Source organism: Macrobrachium rosenbergii, chromosome 34 (genome assembly GCF_040412425.1).
Source record: "Macrobrachium rosenbergii isolate ZJJX-2024 chromosome 34, ASM4041242v1, whole genome shotgun sequence".
NCBI lineage: Eukaryota > Metazoa > Arthropoda > Malacostraca > Decapoda > Palaemonidae > Macrobrachium > Macrobrachium rosenbergii.
Genome location: NC_089774.1, coordinates 2,751,550 through 2,770,716, shown reverse-complemented (window position 1 = coordinate 2,770,716; position 19,167 = coordinate 2,751,550). Strand labels below are relative to the sequence as shown.

General features: G+C 37.4%; 1 protein-coding gene across 4 annotated transcripts in view; it reads right to left on the bottom strand.

Annotated features, from left to right (window-relative positions):
* Imp (IGF-II mRNA-binding protein) overlaps nt 1-11,769 on the bottom strand; it is a 470,640-nt gene extending 458,871 nt beyond the window's left edge. The window contains exon 1 of one of the 4 annotated variants that reach the window (XM_067133624.1): nt 11,649-11,769. The gene's annotated coding sequence lies outside the window, so the exon portion shown is untranslated. The remainder of the gene's footprint in view (nt 1-11,648) is intronic. The other 3 variants (XM_067133620.1, XM_067133623.1, XM_067133619.1) reach the window with 3 other exon arrangements.
* Nucleotides 11,770-19,167: the final 7,398 nt, after the last annotated feature.

Genomic DNA, 19,167 nt, shown 5'->3' with positions numbered 1-19,167 from the left:
CAAAGACTTGAAAAAAATATTTTTCAATTAGTTAAATTAACAATGGCAATTGACTCTCGATGTATTCCCAAGGTCAAAATGTTTGGGAAGGACCGCTTAACAACTTCCGGAGGACGGCGCCTGTCCTTAACGAGGTCTTTACAGGGCGGGACAATTACATCCTGTGGGTATCGCTTTGAAAGACAGTGTGAATCACCTCCCGGGACAATGTCTGGGACGACAGCTGGACAATTTCTGGGACAGTTCAGAAGAAGACAGTGAGACACCTTCATGGATTATGATGGGACTTGTTCAAATTCGACGACTGGTTAATTGTTCCATTCGTACCCACCAACAGGACAATCTCTAGGATATATTCAGGGACAGATAGAAATTCTGGGACAATTTCTTGGAGACTAATGGCACAACTTTAAGTATAACAGCTGGTTAGCATATGGGGCACCAGTGGAACACTGGATAACACACAGAACATCAACAGAACAATTACTATGAGGTTAATGGAACCGCTTCAAGTATAATAATTCTATAACACAGAACTACCGGATAACACATAGAACACCAATAGAACAATTACTATGAGGTTAATGGAACAACTTCAAGCATAACAACTCTATAACAAAGAACAACCGGATAACATACAGACACCAGTGGAACAATCACTATGAGATTCATGGGACAATTTCAAGTATAACAACTCTATAACACAGAACAACCGGATGACACATAGAACGCCCATGGAACACTTATGAAGTTCATGGACAATTTCAAATAAAACAAGGTACCCATACGGGACAACAACGGAACAATTCTTATGGAGTTCGTAGACAATTTCAAATAAAACAAAGGTACCCATACGGGACAACAACGGAACAATTCTTATGGAGTTCGTAGACAATTTCAAATAAAACAAGGTACCCATACGGGACAACAACGGAACAATTCTTATGGAGTTCGTAGACAATTTCAAATAAAACAAGGTACCCATACGGGACAACAACGGAACAATTCTTATGGAGTTCGTAGACAATTTCAAATAAAACAAGGTACCCATACGGGACAACAACGGAACAATTCTTATGGAGTTCGTAGACAATTTCAAATAAAACAAGGTACCCATACGGGACAACAACGGAACAATTCTTATGGAGTTCGTAGACAATTTCAAATAAAACAAGGTACCCATACGGGACAACAACGGAACAATTCTTATGGAGTTCGTAGACAATTTCAAATAAAACAAGGTACCCATACGGGACAACAACGGAACAATTCTTATGGAGTTCGTAGACAATTTCAAATAAAACAAGGTACCCATACGGGACAACAACGGAACAATTCTTATGGAGTTCGTAGACAATTTCAAATAAAACAAGGTACCCATACGGGACAACAACGGAACAATTCTTATGGAGTTCGTAGACAATTTCAAATAAAACAAGGTACCCATACGGGACAACAACGGAACAATTCTTATGGAGTTCGTAGACAATTTCAAATAAAACAAGGTACCCATACGGGACAACAACGGAACAATTCTTATGGAGTTCGTAGACAATTTCAAATAAAACAAGGTACCCATACGGGACAACAACGGAACAATTCTTATGGAGTTCGTAGACAATTTCAAATAAAACAAGGTACCCATACGGGACAACAACGGAACAATTCTTATGGAGTTCGTAGACAATTTCAAATAAAACAACTGGTACCCATATGGGACAACAATGGAACAACTGCTACGGGGATAATGGGACAACTTCCCGGACTGGACTTGGACAATTTCTGGAACTGCGCTGAGGTAACCTCAAAGTAGACAATATATACCCCACTCCGAACAGAGATGAGATTATATTAATTAATACGACCATTAAGTAAAGAAGAGAATTAAAATCCTTGAATCATTCACTACCCTAATTCAACATGCAAGATTAAAATACAATATGAATCACTTACTACACCATTTGAAATACAACAAGGATATTGTACTAACTATTTAAGAATCCCAAAAATACATTACATTCACAATAAACACCAAAAACTCTTGTATGGCCGTTAATGGGTCACAAAGAGGCGCAAGAAGTCAAAAGGGTGAATAATCAAATCTAAATTAGAGGATATCGGCAAAACAGACTCTTTATAAAGGGGTCTGGTCACTACACGGATGGGTGACCACCAATGAACGATAGATAATCACTGCGAATGCAGGGGCGTAAGGTTGGTAATCTCATCCCAAACATCAATCTTCTGAATCTTGAAACAGACCTTGGGTGCCTTAGGGCCGCTGCAATTGCTAAATATATCTCCTGCTATTAATCAATCTATATATATATATATATATATATTATATATATAATGTAAACAATATATATATAATACATATAAATATACATATACATCTGCTATTAATCAATCTATCTCTATATATTATATATAATGTAAACAATATATATACATAATACAAATAAATATACATATATACATTATATATATATATATATATATATATATATATATATATATATATATATATATATATATATATATAGTATATAAAGAAATATACTAATTCTTGATTCACTGAGAATGCGTACCTTCCAAGTAAAGATAATAAAGTATTCAAACGCTTCCCATACTCACTAATCACTTACATTTAAAAAAAAAAAAATCTATTACAATGCAAAAACAGCAGGACCGCCATAAGTGAATACAATGAAAGACGATAATGACGAAATAAAAATAAACAGCAACTACATTAATTAAATATACACATAAGTCAAAAATGCAAAGGCAATGTTGTGTTAAAAGTACTCAATAACACCGCCCGGCACTTCGTGAAACACTTGGGATGAAACACTTGGGATCCAACACTTATCAACACTTGTGGTATGATAATCTGGTTTTCATGAGGTCAACAAGTGACAAATTCTAGTAATCAATTGCTGCTTATTTTTCTGGTCTCTCTCTCCCTAAACTGAATCAGCCATACCTCCCAAGCATCTGTTGACTTGAGAGAGAGAGAGAGAGAGAGAGAGAGAGAGAGAGAGAGAGAGATTCAAGGTATATAATTCATTCATGAAATAATAAAAATAATAATAGTAATTACACTTGTAACATCAGTAACGTGAATGACATAAACTACGGCTACAGAAATAAAAGTAAAACAATGATTACCGTACCATTAATTTTTTAGCTTTCATAAATAATAATAATAATAATAATAATAATAATAATAATAATAATAATAATAATAATAATAACTATTATATTATTATTATTATTATTATTATTATTATTATTATTATTACTATTATTATTCATAAGGCGGGAATTCCACCAATTCCCACAAAATAAAATCATCAAATTAACACCTAATAAAACCAGTCAAATAAACGACAACAATAATAATACCGAAACATTAAAATCTGGTAGGCCTACGCTGCCTTCACGGCAAAAGCACCGAAGCCTTATGAAGCGCTGTTTGAAGGCACTATAAAATCTTGTAGGCCTACGGAGCAGAAGGCAGGCACACGGCCAAGCCGAGCGAGCCCAGAAAGAGAGAGAGTGTAATGACGTAGGCAGGCTTATTTTGCCATAGGCCTGGGACTTCGGAGGGAATTTGGGGCGGTGTAGGGGTCTCTCTCTCTCTCTCTCTCTCTCTCTCTCTCTCTCTCTCTCTCTCTCTCTCTCTCTCTCCATCGACCTTGGCAAGATAGCAAACGTTGATGACATTGCCAAATATCTAAAATCAGATTAACAGGTAGGATTCCCCAGAGTGTATCCTTCAAGAGAATCCTTCAAGGATTTTATATATGAGGGTTCTATAGTTTTCTACTGGTTCCTTTGGAAAAACATCTGTCTCTCTTTCATGCATACAAAAATGTTCATTAAGAAAAAACTATTAAATAGATATACCAATAATTTAAAATGTATAGCAAGGCGATCCACAAAATCAACCTACCTCTCTCTCTCTCTCTCTCTCTCTCTCTCTCTCTCTCTCTCTCTCTCTCTCTCTCTCTCTCTCTCTCTCTCTCTCTCTCTCAGGGCGTGGATGTGAGGGAGTCGAGAGGGGGGGGGAGGCAGGTCACTGCCCCCTGTGAATTCTGCCAAAATAGCGTGGTGGACAGGACAGCCAATGTCGTCGGCCATTTATTTATTTATTTTCGTTAAGGATCCTTTATTCGTTTCAAATCATTACGACGAAGGAGAGAGAGAGAGAGAGAGAGAGAGAGAGAGAGAGAGAGAGAGAGAGAGAGAGAGAGAGAGAGAGCGCGCAATGAAAGACGAATTATCATCAAAATATATCACACAAACGCGATTAAACTCCAAATTTCAAAGTTCAAGAGACCCCTTAGAAATATAATTCGATTTTAAAACCAAAAGGAAAGAGACAATTTGCTTTCTGAGAAGCACCCAGGCGCATTTTGGTTCCCATGGAAACGAAGACTTTCAGGAAACTTAAAATTTGTTTATAATCAAATACGAGAAGTTTGTCCTTGAGGTCGCAAAGTTTGTCATTTAATGTGATATATACAGACCTTCGCCCCACCTTGACTTAAGATATTTTATGACCCTTAGGTCAAATAAGACCAGTTACTTAAGTTCCTGAACAAAATTTTTTTTGTATTTTTCCACACTGCGACCCAATATCTCTGACCTGTAGAAATTTCCTGAACACTGATATTTAGGATGAGGTTGCTAGGCCCTTGCCGATATAAAAAAAGTAGTCACGGGGTCTCATATGCCAGCCTCGTCCGACTTTCACAAGAGGTCACCTTTCCAAATACTGACCAGACCTAATGTTTTACTGCAAGTGAGACCAATGAACCTGGGTGTATTAAAGCTATAATTAAAGATTTGAAAACATGGACACTCATTAACTTATCCATTTAGATGGATTTATGTTTTTAATTTTTAATAATTTCTATTTCTTTTCCCTTTATATTGTTTTAAAATCTATTTGCTTAATTCATATTGTTAACCTTTACTATCGTTAAGTTTGCTGTGAAGTCTATCAACGTTTCTTAATAATAATAATAATGCAAATCTTCTTCACAATCCCGTGAATATGTTTATAAAATACAAAATCCACATTAAAATGAATTCCAGGAGCTTTCGAGAGATTTTTCTAGCTGAAGAAGGGAGCTGAGCAGGCTCTCGAAAGCTCCTGGAAGTCATTTTAATGTGGATTTTGTAATTTAATAATAATAATAATAATAATAATGAAATAGAGAGAAAAACAAACACACAAACCCTCAAGTTTGTTTCATTGATTATGGCGGTATGTACATATGCAAGCGTGTTGGAGAGAGAGAGAGAGAGAGAGAGAGAGAGAGAGAGAGAGAGAGAGAGAGAAATGCATCTCGCCTCAGATCATCAAAAGTACAATCCCGTAGTACTCACAGGGGACAAGCTTTGGACCCCACCTGAATTTACGACCCCAGGTAGTGGGAACCAGGAAGTGTGGGGGCGGGGGTCGAATGCGCGTGTACACGAGTGTACGTACCGACGGTCACATAGGCCTACAAATGCACCTGGAATGCACTTGGGAGTAACTTCGTTTTATGAAGTGCTGTTCCCAGCAATGCAGCTCTTAGGCTCTCTCTCTCTCTCTCTCTCTCTCTCTCTCTCTCTCTCTCTCTCTCTCTCTCTCTCTCTCTCTGCCTTTCTTTTTTTATAGTTTTTCTTATTCGGCGCCTACACCAACAATGACAATTTTTGTCAAGCTGCATTCGCGACTTTCTCTCTCTCTCTCTCTCTCTCTCTCTCTCTCTCTCCATTCTGCTTACCTCTCAGATACAATTAATATACTGAAAAACACGGCAGTCATTAACTAAGTTTCCACGCATCCTCCAGGTTATGTTAATGAATCTGGCCCTTCCTCCATTCAAGTACTTTTATCAGCCTTCGTATTGTTACATTAAAGTGGCCCTGTGCCACCACAAGGTCCTTCATTCTAAAATGATTGGCTGCTTTTAGAGCAAGAGCCCGTGCCCATTTCGATCGGTAGCGATTTCAAAATTCAGTCTAATCTCTCTTACTTTACATTGAGATTTTGCAAACACCGAATCCCAAATTTTCTTTAATTATATACATAGCAATATTCTACTCTGCATGTTGTACGTTGCTACAACGCTGAGAGAGAGAGAGAGAGAGAGAGAGAGAGAGAGAGAGAGAGAGAGAGAGAGAGAGAGAGAATCTTACCATTATATAATTAAATCGAGAAGACTTAAATTATAATATATGTATATCTTATAGGTAATCTACACATCACCACACCTGTGAAACCATTCATCAGTTACTTGATAATATTCTGTAAAAGAAAACTATTGTGCCGGCTTTGTCTGTCCGTCAGCAATTTATTCTTTCCGCGCTTTTTCTGTCCGCCCTCGGATCTTAAAAACTACTAAGGCTGGAGGGCTGCAAATTGGTATGTTGATCATCCACCCTCCATTCATCAAACATACCAAATTGCAGCCCTCTAGCCTCAGTAATTTTGATTTTATTTAAGATTAAAGTTAGCCATACTCGTGCTTCTGGCAACGATATAGGATCGGCCACCACCGGGCCGTGGTTAAAGCTTCATGGGCCGCGGCTCATACAGCATTATACCGAGACCACCGAAAGATAGATCTGTTTTCGGTGGCCTTAATTATACGCTGTAGCGGCTGTACAGAAAACTCGACTGCGCCGAAGAAACTTCGGCGCATTTTTTCCTTGTTACCTGTTGCAAGGCGTTCAACAGGTGTGATCGGGTCATGAAATCCATTTGCCGGCGACTCAGCGACCGACGCGTGCGTACCTACCTTAAATATTGATTAATCTTTGAACGCAACGAATCTAGTATTTTACCAAAATCATTTTCATTCGAAATCGTTGACCTTAGCTTTTGTGACGCCAAGTTATTTATGGAGTTAATGTTTTTAGTGAACCTAAGCCCTTTGAGAGGTCTAATGCCAATTTGAAATAGGTTTTTAAATCACGCCAAGATTCAAAAATTCAACAGTCCACCACTGACTGTATGTAAAGAGCCAATTGCTTCCCGAGGCCGGTGGGAAGGGCAACCAAATGCCCTTATCTACCCCGGGGCAGAAAGAGTAATTAAAGGAACGAGGGAAAAAACGAACTGGGGCTTAATCACTATGGAAGGATAGATATCTCTGGAAGTTTGTCAGTCCTGAAAACCAGAGTCAAGCAGAGAATTCCGATACATAAGTAACAGGGGTGTAGACATATTATTATTATTATCATTAATATTATTAAACTACGGAGTTACATTTTAAGTGCTCATTTTCGTACTACTTCTTGACTTTACAGTCATTTTCCTAAAAGGAAATTATCACCCCAAATCCATGACAGAACCTATGTGAAATTCCGCCACTCATGTCTTTCCTGCGCTTTATCTTCCACCAATCTCCACTCATCTCCAGCCTCCCTTCTCATAGTTCTCATCCAAGTGGGTCTAGAGGGTCTTCCACATATTTTGGCATAAACAGGAAACCGGGGGTTGTGCAAAGTTCATGTTCAAGGCGTCTCTATCACCCTTTCATATTTATCTAAAGTGCATGAGGAACTTTCCATATCTTCCCTTATTGTACAGAGATTCACGTCCATTTGTGAATAATCTCACTTTTGTCTGTAATTTCAGTTTCAGAACATTTTTCTTTCTTAAAGGGGAAACACTTACCATATCTTCCTTGACTCCACTGAAACAAAACAATGTCCTTTCTTAATGAGACATTCTTAACATGTTCAGCAACTTGGCTGAATCGAGACACTCCCTTAGCGAGGCGAACTCCTTTTCACTTCCTCCCTAATTCAGGTGAAGACCCCTCACGCCCTCCTCTGCTCAGCACTGTCCTTGTCCTAAGGGAAGCTCCTTCATGCGTTGTCTGTGAACATGAACTCATCCTTTTCTAAGGGGATCTCTTTCACTGCCTTCGCCTCGGCTCAATCAATTTACCATCCTCTCCCGGCACCTCTCTGTTGATTCATAACAATGATTTTTCTCTGGGGACGCCCTTTTCACATCTTCTGACTCCCATGAATCAAAATATTGTCCCGTTCTGAGGGACCTTCTTCACATGTCCTAACTGTCGAATCACAACAATGGCTTTCCCTAAACGACATCTTTTACATGTTTTTGACCTACCTAAATCAGAGTACTGACCTCTCAATAAAGAACCTCAACAAGTCGTTCTAGGCAAAGTTGATTTAAACAACTGTCCTACCCTGGGGGAACATCCTGCACATGTCGTCCTTGAATAAAAATACAGTCCCTTTTCTGAGGGGGGGTCTCCTTCACGTTCTCTACTCAACTGGCCAAATTCCCTGTCCACTCCTAAAGGGTGGGACCTTCCATAATGCCTTCCATGATTCTGTCGATTCAAAACATTGTCTTTTACTGCAGGGACCTCCACTACCACTCCTTGGCTCAGTTGAATCAAAGTATGTTTTTCTTGATGGATCTCCCTTACATGCCATATATGGCTCTACTGAATGAAAACACTGTCCATTCTAGAAGGGACCACCTTTTACTTGTACTCGCTGGCCTTCACTGAATTAAACCATTGTCCTTTCATTGGGAACCTCATTTGTCTGTCCTCCTTTATACCTCTGAATCAAAATACAGAAAGAAAGGTCCTCAATTACATGTCATCTTCAACTAAACTGAACCAAAACAGTCCTTTCCTGATAGGACAGTCTTTATTTGTCCCTCTTGACCAAGTTAAACTATGTCTTTCTTAAGGGAACTGTCTTCACATGTCCTTTACGACTCCACTGTTCTTTCCTCACGGGACCTCCTTCGCATGTCTCCCAAACTCCACTGAACCACAACACTGTCAAGACTGAAAGACCTTCCCCAAGCCCGCCTTTACTGCCTTGAATCAAAACACAGCCCTTTCTTTTAGGGACCCTTTCTAGTTTCTTCCTTCACTCCACTGAATCAAAAGTATCACCCTTCCCTAATGGGACCTCCTTCACAGGCACTTTTTGACTCCACTGAATAAAACATTGTCCACCCCAGAGGTGACCTCCTGTACATGTTTTTCTTGACCCAGCTGAATCAGATCACTGCCCTTTCCAGAAAGGACCTCTACATGTCCTTGGCAACGTCCTTGCAAAGTGGATTTGAAAAAATCTCATCTCATTTTTTGGCCCATGCACCCTTTCAACTTATGTTAGAAAGCCATTCCCCCCTCCCCCCTTTCCAAAATTTCCGCCTCAAAAGGTGCATTCCAAATAATACGCAACAAAATACTAACACAAACACACAAGCTAGTGGAGAGACAGCGCAGCATGACCTTGACCTCTCAGTAGTGCAGACTGATACACACACACACACACACACACACACACACACACACTTTTGTGTGCTCCTAGACCCAGTTTGAGCCTGCCAATCTGAGGTCACAATTCCCCCCCCCCACCAAGAAAATCTGAAATTCGCCCCTAAAAAGGAATTCCACCCTGGTTGAGACCCACTGTCCTGAGGGAACCTTCTCATGTCATGAATTAAAACACCGTGCTCTCCTGAAGGGACCACCTTCATGTCCTAGAGTTGGTTGGATCGGCTCACTGTCCCTTTCAGTGAGGACATTTTAATGCGCACTCCCTGATGCCAGAGAATCAAAACATCATCCTTTCCTCGCGAAAGCTTCCACATCTGAGGGAAGCCAGGCACTAGTCTCCACGGCTCAGAAGTCAACATAATTCCTTATTATGGAAATATGCCGAAGCTCACTCTAAGGCATTTTATGCCATCACGCCATGAAAATGCGGTTTCTTTCGGGAGTTTTTATACAGAAAACATTTCAATCGATGCAACAGGAAGTTGCTCGATTGTCTGCTCCTGCATTCTTCCATTACACTATTATTATTATTATTATTATTATTATTATTATTATTATTATTATTATTATTATTACGCAGTATCTTTCACTAGGACATAAGGAAACAACTTGAATAGTAAAGGCTACCAACATTAACAAAACCATTACCCGTTTTTTTACCATTCTATTTGCGACCATGATAAGCAGAGACTTGGCGAAACGTAACGTTAAACACCGCAAATAGCACACACACAATATTATTATTAAGTGTGTGTAAACATTCACGTGGAAGGAGGACAAAAGGTCATCGATCTGCAAAGGCAAACCTCCACAGAGTTAAAAAAACGGCCCATATGTTATACAAATACAATAAAACAGAATAAAATATCGAGTAAATATTAAATTCGTCCACACATTTTCATCAGGCGTTAAGTGTCGTAATCACTGCACTGCTTTCGTTGTCTCCCCAGCAAGCGGGTCTTCGAATCCCACAGGTGAAGAGCAGCTCAGTACTTATAATCCCCTTAGGTGTAAATTACGAAGGATATTGAAAGAAAATTGCGAGTATGAAAAATGTCCTGGTGTATGTGACAAACATTATATATATACATGTATATATATATATATATATATATATATATATATATATATATATGTATATATGTATATATATATATATATATATATATATATACATATATATACATATATATATATATATATATATATATATATATATATATATATATATATATATATATAAACACAGGCACCTCATTTAGAAAAAATTGCACAATCACAACCGCATTTCTACTTCAGCTGCTGAACAACGGAAAAACCGCCTCTTCAGAAAGCCTCCGAAAACTCGCGCATTTAATTCAACTAAACAATAGGCTCATATACAGCACAAACACTGCACCGATCATCATTAATCTGCTTGCAATCTCCTGCTTCCGGAGTGTCTACATTTTTTTTTCTATTAAGAATTTCTCAAACACCTTTATAGCTCAAAATCAACAAGATTTCTTAAATCATTTTTCCTTCCTACCAACATTTGTCTTTAATATATACGATTCATTCCCATAAAGGAGAATTGACTCAGCAATCCCTTCATACATTCCCAACTTGACATTTTATCTGCCTCACGATCATTTGCATACACCCACTTACCTTACTTGTTGCTTCAACTGTCCTGTGACTTTTATCTCACCCTACCTTCACCCGCTATATTTATTCCTAAAAAGAATCACATTCACAACACACGAATAAATGTGATTCTCCTTTATATATATATACATATATATATATATATATATATATATATATATATATATATATATATATATATATATATATATATATATATATATATATATATATATAATATAAAATATTCCTCAGCTTAATCCCCAGTCAGGTTCGATGTTTTCAAAGAACCTTCTTCCAACAGCTCATTTCATAAACTGTGTTGGGAGAGGCTTTGGAAATATATAATATATATATATATATATATATATATATATATATTATATATATATATATATATATATATATATATATATTATATATATAATATATAATATATATATATATATATATATATATATATATATATATATATATATATATATATAATCACATTACTTCTTCAACCAGTCACATACTAAAGGATCACTCACTAAATGTACAGAAGATCCTATTACAGGCATGGAAGCAGCCCTCTTCAAATCCTTCATTAACGCTAACTGCCACCTGATTTCAATACCACAGGAAAATATAAAAATTATATCACTGTAACACCCTCGATAATGTACTTACACATTAATCAGCGGATGACTTCTTAAGAATACGGACAGTTGCACTCTAGGACAGAATGTCTGAACGGCTAATGTCATATAACTTAACAATCATAGCAGTGAACACGAACAAATACAGAATGAAACTGAAGTAATTCTCTTATTTACCAAAAGGTTCTCTTTGTACAATGACAGCTATGCTTTACTGGAAACCCCCAGTTCCCGTGATGCTTCCTTCAATTGGCTTGTTAGAGGGTTGTGTACAAGTCGTTCCACTGTTCAAGACTGCCCAGACTGAATCCCAATTTCAATGCTGTATTCAGTAGTTTGCGATCGTCTGCATTCTATATTTGTACGCTATAATATATTTGTATCTTTTATTTTTATTTCAATCTTACTAATTGTGTTAAAGTTTTAATATTTATATTTTATTTTTCTTACAATCCTGCTGATTCACGTTTTTGTTTTGAAATTCGTAAATTTTCGTAATTATTCTGCACTGTACACTTTTAACGAATGAGGAAGTACAGACATTTCTTTTACAGTCTACTAAAATCAGTAATAAATATTTACAAAATACTAGAATCGGAAGAAAATAATATATATATATATATATATATATATATATATATATATATATATATATATATATATATATATATATATATATATATATATACTGAAAAAAATTTAACTGTGGTTTTAAAAATCAATGACAAAAAAAAATAAAAATATCCCCTACAAAAATCAACTCCAAAACCTGCCAAATGAACGCAACCTGTTTCCAATAAGGCCAATGAACGAAGCCACGTAGCCTTTCCAAAAGCAAGTGTCTCTTTCACATACTCTCTTCCCTTGAGCAGTTGTGGGGGGGGGAGATGGGGAAGGGGGAGCGGGAGGAAGGCGGGGAGAGGGGGGGGAGGGGTGAGGGAGGAAAGAATGCACTTCCCAGGCAATGCACTTGGGGAACACTTGCCCTTATGAAGTGCTGTTACTCCAGCAATGCATCTCGCCGTGGTACGGGGCAATGCACCTCTCTGCTGCTGAGTGCGGTGTGGAGAGAGAGAGAGAGAGAGAGAGAGAGAGAGAGAGAGAGAGAGAGAGAGAGAGAGAGAGATTTGTTTCGTTTTCTTTGCCTGCTTTTTCTTTACTCTCTTTTTCTCTTTTTGGACAACAGTGAGGAAGGAAGAGCGAGTATAAAAGAGGAAGAATAAATTGCTGTTCCTGCTGTAAATATTTTTTGCACTTAAAAATAATAATAAAACAATATACTTTGATATAATATCTTCTTACCATACTTCATCTATGATAATAATAATAATAATAATAATAATAATAATAATAATAATAATAATAATAATAATAATTACGGAAGCCATAAAAATTTTTAAGCATACTTACTAGGTCCTATTTACCAACGATATATATATATATACATATACATATATATATATATATATATATATATATATATATATATATATATATATATATATATATATATATATAACTGTTTAGAGGTAAATATTACAAAAATAATAATTCCTAAGTAAATAATTCTACAGCAAAGTGCGAACAGGCAAAAAAAAATGCCCACCTCAATGACATTAAATCCATATTAACCCTAAAATGGTGATAATAATATTAACATTAATATTCATTTCTCCGATCGCATCACTCCAGGTGACATTATTCGACATTAAAGAATGTACCTCACTATAAATTGCATGGTTTTATGGTGTCTGCGCAATTGTTCATATTTTTTGCCATGTAACGTTTTGACTGGCTGCGTTATTCGCGAATTTCTTCTTAGTTCACTCCACACCGCTGATCAATTATAACTGGAAATATACAGCTGTCTGCAAAGGATAGAAATGGCTTGTCTTTTAATTTCTACTCGCATCAGTCAACCAGTTAAAGCTTTTTCTTTACGTAAGTTAATCACTGGATAGACACCCGCATCTTCCTACATCCTGAAGGAGTTGCATAATTATTCCTCTCCTGTTCTCTTGTTTTGTTGACGTGAGCAAAAAAAAAAAAAAAGTAAAAAATGTGACGAATTTTCTTCGGCGCAATCGAGTTTTCTGCACAGCGTATAATGCTGTATGAAACTTTCAGCCGCGGACCATGGAACTCTTAGCCGCGGTCCATGAAACTCAGCCAAGGTCCGGTGGTGGCCTCAGCTACGGCCCATAAAACTCTCAGCCGCGGCCCATGAAACTCAGCCAAGGTCCAGTGGTGTCCTGTGTTGTTGGTACCTATAGCAGTGCCAGATGTGCGATTATGGCCAACTTTAACCTTAAATAAAATAAAAAATACAGAGGCTAGAGGGCTGCAATTTGGTAGGTTTGATGACTGGAGGGTGGATGATCAACATACCAATTTGCAGCCCTCTAGCCTCAGTAGTTTTTAAGACCTGGGGGCGGACAGAGAAAGTGCAAAAAAAAAAAAAAAAGCATTTAACAGAGGAAACTATCTGACACACCTTCTTCACGGAGATTCATAAAAGAAGTCTTACATTTCGCTTGCATATTATACAGCCGATTCTCCACACAGCTAATCTGGGTCAAAATGGGTATGCATGCATGCAACAAAAGGTACAAATAGCCCCCTAGACCGCACTGTTCTGTTGCATTCATAGCAAACTATACACAAGCTTAACCTCTATCTTAAAATATCTTAAAATATCTTGGAAATGTATTATTATTATTACTGTTTCCTTTGCACTATTTGCAGTCATTACTACTACCATTTTAATCACTACTTCCTTTGTACTACTTATATGCTGCGGTTCCTTGATATCTGACTACCATAGCTACCAATATGTACAGAAAGGTACAGATGTATAAACAAACTATAATCTCCATGTTATTATTTCAATATCATCAACTTTATTACTACTATTATTATTCAATGTAACTTCTAAATACCTGTTATAATTATATTTACTCAAATACTTTCCTTCTGCTACGGACCCCTCATCCATAGGCCTACGGGTCCACGTGGTTTCTTGGGAGCATTCCACCTATAGGCCTATTGTGACTACTATAGTACCATTGTCATGCGTCCAGGTAGGCCTTATAGGCCTTCGTTCATGCATGGGAGCCGTAAGACCAAAACTTATGGTCTCCTGTCAGTCTTACAAGCAGGGAGTAGGCCTAAGCAGGTTTTATTTTCGCCACAGATGGCTTTTGTGTATGTATTGTGTATGTATGTAGTAGGCTATATATATATATATATATATATATATATATATATATATATATATATATATATATATATATATATATATATATATATATATATATATATATATATATATATATATATATATATATATATATATATATATATATATATATATATATATATATATATATATATATATATATATTATATTTCCTATTGCTTTTTCACAGACATTATTATTATTATTATTATTATTATTATTATTATTATTATTATTATTATTATTATTTTTAAGTGTACACACTTTCAAACAGAACGACGAATCTTTAATAATAATAATAATAATAATAATAATAATAATAATAATAATAATAATAATAATGAATTTCAACCTCACATGAACTCGAAAAATCATTTGCTTGCTCTAATATGTTACTGAAGGCTTGGGACTAATTAATTCTCATTGAAAAACACAAATCACATCTTAAAAATAAGAACGCATCTCCGGGTACATGGGAAAAATGAAAGCCTGTCCAGAATATATAGTCTTTTTCTGGCTTCAAATGCAATGTTTTCCTTCTTTCGGGAGCCGGGGGGAAGGAAAGGGGGCGGGGTGGGGAGGGAAGGGTCATTGCTGAACGGGGGGATTACAAAATAATATAAATACGAATTACAGGGAAAAAAAAAACCTGTGCCTGATTGGCTGAAGGGTCGGCCAATGAGGAGAGAGAACCATGATATACCTGTACTGCATATATATTCTTGCATCTAGATTTATCTGTATTGCAAGCAAAGGCTACTGGATATATCTGTGACTTATAAATCTGCCAAAACTGCAAGCAACGACTTCTGGATTTACCTGCACTGCAATTAATGGCCTTTAGATTCATATACACTGCAAGCAGTGGCTTCTGGATTTACCTTTGCTGCAAGCAATGGTTTCTGGATTTAACTTTAGTGCAAGCAATGGTTTCTGGATTTAACTTTAGTGCAAGCAATGGTTTCTGGATTTACTTTCAGTGCAAGCAACGGTTTCTGGATTTACTTTCAGTGCAAGCAACGGTTTCCGGATTTAACTTCAGTGCAAGCAATGGTTTCTGGATTTACTTTCAGTGCAAGCAACGGTTTCTGGATTTAACTTCAGTGCAAGCAATGGTTTCTGGATTTACCTTTAGTGCAGGCAATAACTTCTGGATTTAACTTTAGTGCAAGCAATGGTTTCTGGACTTACCTTTACTGCAAGCAATGGTTTGTGGATTTAACTTTAGTGCAAGCAATGGTTTCTGGATTTACCTTTACTTCAAGCACTGGTTTCTGGATTTAACTTTAGTGCAAGCAATGGTTTTTAGATTTAACTTTAGTGCAAGCAGTGGTTACTGGATTTAACTTTAGTGCAAGCAATGGTTTCTGGATTTACCTTTAGTGCAAGCAATGGTTTCTGGATTTAACTTTAGTGCAAGCAATGGTTTCTGGATTTACCTTTAGTGCAAGCAATGGTTTCTGGATTTACCTTTAGTGCAAGCAATGGTTTCTGGATTTAAATTTAGTGCAAGCAATGGTTTCTGGATTTAACTTTGGTGCAAGCAATGATCTCTGGATTTACCTTTAATGCAAGCAATGGTTTCTGGATTTACCTTTAGTGCAAGCAATGGTTTCTGGATTTAACTTTAGTGCAAGACATGGTTTCTGGATTTACCTTTAGTGCAAGCAATGGTTTCTGGATTTAACTTTGGTGCAAGCAATGATCTCTGGATTTACCTTTAATGCAAGCAATGGTTTCTGGATTTACCTTTAGTGCAAGCAATGGTTTCTGGATTCACATTTACTGCAAGCAACGGTTTCCGGATTTACCTTTAGTGCAAGCAATGGTTTCTGGATTTACCTTTAGTGCAAGCAATGGTTTCTAGATTTACCTTTAGTGCAAGCAACGGTTTCTGGGTTCACATTTACTGCAAGCAATGGTTTCTTGATTTACCTATACTGTAAGTAAAGGTTTCTGGAATGACCTATATCGCAAGCAATTCGTTTTGGATTTACCTTTAGTGCAAGCAATGGCTTTGAAATTTGCTTAATTGCAAGCAATGGATGTTGGATTTACAAATATTGCACCAACGGGTTGTGGAATTACCTTATTGCAATCCGTGGATTTTGGATTTACCTGTGTTTCAATCAGGGGGTTTTGGATTTACCTATATTGCAATCAATGGGTTCTGGATTTACCTATAATGCAAGCAATGGCTTTTGGATTTATGTATATTGCAATCAGTGGGTTCTGGATTTACCTACAATACAATCAGTGGGTTCTGGATTCACCTATATTGCAATCAGTGGGTTCTGGATTTACCCACAGTGCAAGCAATGGGTTCTGGATTTGCCTATATTGCTAGCAATGGATTTTGGATTAACCTATACAGCTTTCAATGGCATCTGGATTTACTAGATTGCAATCCTTGGCTCCGGATTCCCATGAACTCTAATGCTTGAGTTTTGAATTCATCTGGACAGACATCAACTTTTTTTTTTTTTAAATATCCCTAGACTTAAATTCACATTAATATAGATCAGTAGTTTTCGGATTTATCTCGTAATCATCAACACCATTCAGTGAAAAATGTGTTCATTCATATTTTTCCAGTGATAGTAAACAAACACGCAACGAAGAGTAATTGGTGAACCAAAAGGAGAATACAGGTATACATAATTCGTAAAAAGTATTCTCTCTCTCTCTCTCTCTCTCTCTCTCTCTCTCTCTCTCTCTCTCTCTCTCTCTCTCTCTCTCTCTCAAGGGATGGCCTTCGAGAGGAAACAAGACGAAGGTCACTGCGATATTTCTAATTTAACTGTTAAATCGAGGATGAGACGCTGCTCAGGAAACTTCCCACAAGGCACCTGTAACACATACGGTACATAACACATACATACATATACGTATACAGTAAATACATTATACTTGTATGAACAAACAACCAAAAAGCCAGACATACAAAAAAAGAGACCTACTTAACACCTACACAGAAATGTGTCGAATTTTTGAACAGTAGATAGAATTTAGGCCAAAGGCCCAGCGCTGGGACCTACGAGGTCATTCAGCGCTGAAACGGAAACTGACAGTAAAAAGGGTTGAAAGTTGTGACTGGAGGATTGTTAGGAGAGGGTTGAGGAAAGTGAGATGGAAGAGAGAGAATATGAAAGGAGGCACAGTAAAAGGAATGAAAGGGGTTGCAAAGAACCTTAAATAATGCCTACAGTGCACCGCATGAGGTGCACTGACAACACTACCCCCCCTAAAGCAGAAATGCCCACAGGGAAGCCATCGTTGAATGAATGGTGATACCCTAGAACAACAACAGGGGAACGGGGGTTACCTAATCCCCCCCCTCCCCTTGAATGAAGGAATTTGATAACCAGCCCCCTTCACCTGTGATGCAATAAGGAGGCGCCAGAACGGAGGTCCAATAACCACGCCCCCTTGCAATGGCCCATGTCACTCCCCCTCAAATGTACCTTGGATATACCCAGACCCCCTCCCCACCCCGGTCCAAGAGTAGTCCCTTACCCAACCTTTCCTGTGGTGCAATGTAGGTTTTGCATATTGGTCTCAAATTACCGTGAACTCTGCAATAATTTCGCCATTGCAGACTTGCAACATACCTTGTCAGTCAGGTGTAAGTGACAGAGAGGAAGTGAGTCTCAATACCTGACAAGGTTCTCATGTTAATTTTGGCAACGGTCAGAGGATGAGGCTTGAGATAAGGATCGAAGTTAAAGGATGGGGTATATTTGTAAATCCTTCAGAAGGACATACAAAAATCCTCCAATTTCATCCTTTTTCTGTTAAGTTACAGAATGTTCTCACTGCTTCTGCTTTCCATGAATATAACCTTCCTTCATTTAAGAGGCAGAACGGTCTTTCTGTCTGTCTGTCTGTCTGTCTGTCACACTCTCTTCCAAACCTCCTTCTCGACTCCTTCGGACAAGTGAAAAAAAAAAAACTGTCACACTGACAAAAAAAAAAAAAAAACTGACAACACTGAAGGGACGAAAAAAAAAAAACGACATTCTTTCTTAAGCACGTGATCACTTGACAGTCTAAGAGACGGGACTCCACAAAATACCTGTCAATGGACGGAAATGTCGCTATCATTACTCCTAATTCTCTTACAAAAGAAACGGCTTTTTTCGATCTGTACAGAATTGCCGGAGGAGGAAGACAAATTATCTCTCCAGGGGAGAGAGAGAGAGAGAGAGAGAGAGAGAGAGAGAGGTTGGTTACTATATCATGACAAGCACACGTGGTGTCTATTATTCTACGGCAGATATATATATATATATACATATATATATATATACAT